Consider the following 7168-nt stretch of genomic DNA (forward strand, 5'->3'; position numbering starts at 1 on the left):
CGGCCGCGCGCCCGAACTGCCCGGTCCCGCCACCGGCCGGCCTCCTCGCCGCGCCGTGCCTCGGCCCCGCCCCGGCCTCCTCCGGCAGTCGCGCCCGTGCCGCCCTTTTCCAGCGCTGCCGCGGTGCCGCCCTGCCGCCGCGTGGCGCCGGCCTCGCCCTGCGCCGCCGGCGACCTCCTCCGCCTCCCCGCGCCGAGATCCGGCCGGATCCGGCGAGATCCGGCCCGGATACGCCATCTCCGGCCCTCCCCGGCGTCTTCCCCGTCTACTCCGGCGAGCTCTCCGGCCATCATCGAAGTCCGTGCAAATCTGGAGGTTGACCCCATTTTTGCCTAAGTCCCGAAATATTTTGACATTATCATGCCATGTTTATCGCATCATATCTCCATGCATACTGCTCCGTTTCGTGCGTGTAATATGTCAAATTGTTTGTATCAACGTGTACTTCATTTCATTCCATTGCATCATGTTCATTTGGGTTGATCTTGATGCCTGAATCTTCGTTGTAAGAGTGCTATGCAATGTTAATCTGCTGAAACTATTATAACATGCTCATTTGTCATTTTTGCCATGTTTGATGTGTGCATCCTATGAGGTTGATGTCTACATGTGTTTTGATCTATGTCATGCCATCTTTACAGTGGTGTATGCCATGTATTTTTGTGATCAATGTGGTGACTAGCACAAGCATGCAAACTAGGCTTCGTAATGTTGCTGATTTTAGTCCCTGTTTTGTTGTTATTTTTATGCCATGTATACTTGATGCTACAGAGAGATCCAAGCATATTTTGAGATACTTCAGTAAGGATGTTTTGAACATGTGGTTTTTCTCTATCCATTCATGCCCCTGGTGGCAATTATGGAGTAGTCTAGCATGTCATTTACTTGCTCTACTTTTGCTACAAAATGTTTCCTGGCAGATTGTTTACATGTTATTCAATTTTGCCAAGGTTGTTGTAGTTGATCCTTGCATGCTATGAACTTGTTTTTTCCTTGGGTAGTTTCATAAACATGTCTTCTTGTTGATGCTATGCTTATCTTGTCATGCAATGACTTGTGGTGAGTGAATCGAGCTTGTTAAGTTGGGTACTTGCTGTTACTGTTTTGCTAGGCTGAATCTGTTATTTCGTGATGCTATGTAAACCTGCTGCTACAAGTCATTCTATGCATAATCTGGAGATGTTCACTAATAGTGTTTTGTTATACATGTTATGCTCTATCCATCCATGCCCCTGGTTGCATTTATAGCCTACTGTAGCTTGTTGTAAACTTGCTCCAAAGTTGCTAAATAATATTGTTGTCAGCCTGTTAACATTAAGTTCAGTTGTTGCCATGATTGTGGCTAGTGTTCCATGCACCCTATGAACTTTCTCTTGCCATGCTTAGCTTCACAAATATGCCCTCTTACTGTTGTTTGCCTTGTCATGCCATGTTTTGCTCTGTAGTGAGCTGCACAAGCTCATCTACATGCCTACTTATCGTTGTTTCTGCCATGTATGAATCTGTCATATAACTTGCCATGTTTACATGGGTGCCATCATATTTTCTGATCCTTTTTGGCTCATGGTCAGTAAAGGACTTTTGTTCTATGCATTTAGTAGTATCATGCCATGCCTTTGTTTGCCATGATAAGTTCCTGTAACATGTTGTTTGATAGCTTTAAACATTTCAACCTGATGTTATTTTCTGCAAAGTCTGAACTGTTATTATTTGCAATCTTGCCATGTGTGTTTGAGCATGTTCTAGTGATTTCTGGAGATAGCTCAGTGTTCATGTTTTGATATGCTTTACCTGTACATCATGCCCATGCCTTTTGTTCTCATGTTGGGGTGCTGTAGCATATTGTTTTGATGCTTGCAATATGCCTAGTTGTTGTTTTGGACAGATTGTTGCTATAACTTGTATAGAGTGTATGTGTGGAACCGTTGCTCCGTTTTGAGGGTGCTCTATATGAAACTTGCTTGATTTTGCATATAGTTTCATATTATCATGTTGCATCCTTGTTTTGAGGTGTTTGCTTGATGTTTGAGTGCATTTTGCATCAATGCCATGTTTAACTTGTTTTGCTCATATCTTCTAGGCCGTACCTCCAAATCTAATGAACTTTATATGTAACTTGACTAGAATCGCGTGTAGATCTTCTTGGTGCATTTTAACTTGCTGTTTAACAACTTGAACATAAGGTTTATTCAGATCCGGACCAACTTCGAAATTTGCATATGAGGACTTACCGGAATTGTTATATGTTGTTCTCGGCCTCATTTAAACTTGCCTTGATGTGTTGCTCTTGTATGCCTCATCTCTTGCCATGAGTAACTTTATGTAGCTTTGTCATGCATCATGCTTGTTGTGCATCATGCCATGTTCATGTGTGGTGTGTTTTACCTTGTTGTGTGCTTCTTCTCGATAGTTCCCGTTCTGTTGCGATCGTGAGGATTCGTTCGTCTACGCTTGGTTCGTCTTCGTGGCTTCATCTTCTTCATGGACTCGTTCTTCTTCCTTGCGGGATTTCAGGCAAGATGACAGCTACCCTGGATCTCACTACTATCATTGCTATGCTAGTTGCTTCGTTCTATCGCTATGTTGCGCTACCTATCACCTGTTTATCAACCTCCCAAATTGCCATGTCAGCCTCTAACCTTTGACACCATTCCTAGCAAACCGTTGCTTGGCTATGTTAGCGCTTTGCTCAGCTCTCTTATAGCGTTGTTAGTTGCAGGTGAAGTTGAAGATTGCTCCATGGTGAACAGGTTTATGTTGGGATATCACAATATCTCTTATTTAATTAATGCACCTATATACTTGGTAAAGGGTGGAAGACTCGGCCTTATGCCTGGTGTTTTGTTCCACTCTTGCCGCCCTAGTTTCCGTCATACCGGTGTTATGTTCCCGGATTTTGCGTTCCTAACGCGGTTGGGTGATTTATGGGACCCCCTTGACAGTTCGCTTTGAATAAAACTCCTCCAGCAAGGCCCAACCTTGGTTTTACCATTTGCCTCACCACCACCTACATTTCCCTTGAGAGTAATTAACCCGAGGGTCATCTTTATTATAGCCCCCCCGGGCCAATGCTTGTCTAAGTGTTGGTCCGAACCAGAGCCACTTGCAGTGCCACCTCAGGGAAACTTGAGGTCTGGTTTTAGTTGTACGTAGTGTTCATTCGGTGTTTCCCTGAGAACGAGATATGTGGAGCTCCTATCGGGATTGTCGGCGCATCGGGCGGTCTTGCTGGTCTTGTTCTACCATTGTCGAAATGTCTTGTAAACCGGGACTCCGAGTCTGATCGGGTCTTCCTGGGAGAAGGTATATCCTTCGTTGATCGCGAGAGCTTATCATGGGCTAAGTTGGGACACCCCTGCAGGGTATAATCTTTCGAAAGCCGTGCCTACGGTTATAGGCAGATGGGAATTTGTTAATGTCCGGTTGTAGATAACTTGACACCAGATTCGAATTAAAATGCATCAACCGTGTGTGTAGCCGTGATGGTCTCTTTTCGGCGGAGTCCGGGAAGTGAACATGGTTTTGGGTTACGTTTGACGTAAGTAGGAGTTCAGGATCACTTCTTGATCATTGCTAGTTTCACGACCGTTCCGCTTGCTCTCTTCTCGCTCTTATTTGCGTACAGCCACCTTATATGCTTAGTCGCTGCTGCAGCCTCACCACTTTACCCCTTCCTTTCCCTTTAAGCTTTGCTAGTCTTGATACCCATGGTAATGGGATTGCTGAGTCCTCGTGGCTCATAGATTACTACGACAACAATTGCAGGTACAAGTTGTGCGATGATCATGACGCGAGAGCGATGTTTGCTTGTTTCAGAGTTCTTCTTCTGCTTCTTCTTCGATCAGGGGATAGGTTCCAGGTCGGCAGTCTGGGCTAGCAGGGTGGATGTCGTTTGAGTTTCTGTTTGTGTTTTATCCGTAGTCGGATGTTGATCTTATGTATGATGATGTTGTATTCGTGTGGCATTCTATGCCTCTTGTATGTATCCCCAACTATTATGTAATGTTGATGTAATGATATCCACCTTGCAAAAGCGTTTCAATATGCGGTTCTATCCTTGATGGGACCTTCGAGTCTCTTTAGGATAGTATCGCATATTGGGCGTGACAAGTTGGTATCAGAGCCTCGACCGACCCTAGGAGCCCCCTTGATTGATCGTGTAGTTTGGCCGTTGTTGAGTCTAGAAGAAAACTGTTTTTTCGGGGTCTAGTTATATCGGAGAGTAGGAATTCTTTTTACTACTCAACCCCTTCGTCGCTCTGGTGAGGAATCTTGACGTAGGTGTTTTGAATTACTCCTCTTCCCTTTTCAAAATTTCTTTAGGATCACGCAGTTGGTTTTCCGATCATTGGTTCTCTTCTCTTTTCATCCGGTGCATTTCTCGTCAAGTTGACTCGAGCCTCTTCATCTTTGAGTTCAATCATCAGTTGTTTTCTTTTCCCACCCGCCCTCCCTTCTTCTTCTCGGAACTGGAGTCTGCAATCGAGTATCCGCCCTACTCGTGCGAAGCCTTGGCATTCTTTCAACCAGTGTTTTCCCTTCAAGATATTCGTCGATTTCCCCTTCCAAGTTGCCTTTGTTTTCCCGCCCTCCCACCCTCTTCTTCCCGGAGTCTCTCGTGTGGAGTTTCTTCAGTCTTCCCTCAATCATTTCAACCGATGAATTCTCGTTTCGGTGGACATTCTTCATCTTTTTTCTTCTCCGGTGGAGTTAATTCTAATTTTTGGTAGTGATTATATTCTTTTCCTCGGCTCAAGTGTTTTCCCTGCTCGTTCACCTCTCGCCAGTTTATCCTTCCGGAGTGTTCAAGACATCTCAGAAGATTCATCTATGTTCCAATTAATTCAAGGTTGTCACCTCATTCAAATATTTCATTTGTTTCGGTGCATCTCCTATCTTTGCAACAATCTTTTTCAACGGTTTTATCTCTTCAGTGGGCCCTAACCCACAGGTCTTTTTCCAGGATCTTACCCGACTCTTCTAATTTCCCCGGAGTTATTCTAAATTCTTTTCAAGTGTGACGTAAGAATGAATTTCATCAGTCAGATGCCATCTCTAAGATCGTTTTCAAATTCTTTTCATTGTTGGCTCAATCCCTACGTTTTTCATTCTCCCGGAGTACCTCAATAATTTTGGTGGTGTTTCTCGTCGTCATTTGAAGATCGCAGAAGAGTTTTCCTTTAAATCTTGTCCGTTCTCTCGAAGATTCGCGGTTCTAGCTTCTTGTTATCCCATCGAATTATTCTATTTGTCAGATATTCCTTTTCTTACCCATCCGGAGAATGTCAGAAGTTCTTTTCCCGTTTCTTTTCACCAGAGGCCATCATTCCAGTTATCGTTATCCAATTATCCCGGTGCTTCGTTCAAGTGTTCTTTAATCAGCTCATGATCTCTGTGTTCTTTTGCATCTGATCCCCTCTAACATATTTGTTCTTCTAATTCTTCCCGGTGATTCATTCTCTTTCATCAATCATTTTCTAATCCTTACGGTGGTTCTTTCAGATTGTTTTCTTTGATTATCATTTTAATTCATTCGTTCTTTCCAATCCTACCGGTGGTTCATGAAGACCTTCTCAAGTTTGCGATATGTCACTTCTCAATCTTTTCCCAACAAGAGTAAGTTGCATGCCAAATCCATTGCTTGTCATCAATTTAATTTGATGAAGGATAAGCATACAATAAATCTTATTCTTATTTCATCCAGATGAGTAATCCCTTCCTTCGGAGTTTGTTCGTGAGGAATAATTTCTAGTTCCAAGTGTTTTCATCTTTTCTTTTCCGGAGTTCAAAATTTCCATGGCCATTTCGTCGGAACCTCCATCTAAATCACCGTAAGGCTCATCTTATTCTTTTCATCCTTCAATTTTATCTCGTCATCCTTTCGTTACCGGATTCTTCACGGTGGCTCGTCATGATTCAATTCATTCCTCAAGTGTTCATCAAGATTCTTATCAAAGGAGCTCAAGTATCTTTCCTTCATGCCTTTTGAAGTGCAATTAGTTCTTCATTTTCTTCTGAAGTGGAGTTTTGCATTTCTTTGTTCTTCTCAGTTATCCAATCATTTCCATTTGTGGCCGGTTATCACCTCATGATCTTGAGATGTTAACTATAAGACCACAACAAGCTTATTCTTTTCGTTGTTGATTATCTCAACAACTCTGTTCAACCCTTCCTTCTAAATTATTTTCATTCCATTCTTCAATTCTTCCAGAGGCTTTGCGTTGTTCATCTCATCAAGTGCCATCCCATCGTGTGAAGTTCATGTTCTTTTCCTTCCATTTTCAACCGGAGTGCTGCCTAAATCCTTTCAGTCTCATTCGTTTCTTATTTCATTCTAACCGGAGTGGTTTCATAGTCTGTTTGATTCTGTGAGCTTTCGATTCTCGTCATTCTCGTCGCTCCTCTATTTTTCTCGAGTGCTCTCGATTATTTGCTTCTTCTCTTGAGTTCTTGTTTCACCTCATCCCTTTTCCCTTCTGTCTCGGTCCTAAGATCTCGGGACAAGATCTCTTGTTAGTGGAGGAGTGTTGTAACGCCCCGGATTCGATGCGCCAGGTGTCCGCCAGTTATTCGCCGTTGTTGCCATGTCATTTGCTTGCGTGTTGCATTTTATCATGTCATCATGTGCATTGCATTGCATACGTGTTCGTCTCATGCATCCGAGCATTTTCCCCGTTGTCCGTTTTGCAATTCGGCACTCCTATGTCCTCCGGCGTTCCCCTTCTGCCTCTTTTCGTGTGCGGGTATTAAACTTTCTCGGAATGGCCCGAGGTTTGCCAAGCGGCCTTGGTATAGCACCGGTAGACCGCCTGTCAAGTTTCGTGCCATTTGGAGATCGTTTGGTACTCCAACGGTTAACTGGGTAACCGTAAAAGCCCCTTTTGTCTTGCAGCCCTACACCCCTCCAAAGTGGCCCAAACCCCATCTAACTCCCCTCCATGCTCTCGGTCGTTCGATCACGATCGTGTGGGCGAAAACCGTGCTCCATTTGGACTCTCCTAGCTCCCAGAAACTATAAATATGCCCTCCCCCGAAAATCCTGCAGTCCAACCCTAGCCATTTTCCTTCCCGCGCCGCCGGACGCTTTCTCCTTCCACCGGACATGTCCGCCACCGCCCCCGCGGCGAATCCGGGCGTGACACCTGTCCCCGCCGTTTCTCCCACCGCC

This window comes from Triticum dicoccoides, chromosome 7B (genome assembly GCF_002162155.2).
Source record: "Triticum dicoccoides isolate Atlit2015 ecotype Zavitan chromosome 7B, WEW_v2.0, whole genome shotgun sequence".
NCBI classification, from domain to species: domain Eukaryota; kingdom Viridiplantae; phylum Streptophyta; class Magnoliopsida; order Poales; family Poaceae; genus Triticum; species Triticum dicoccoides.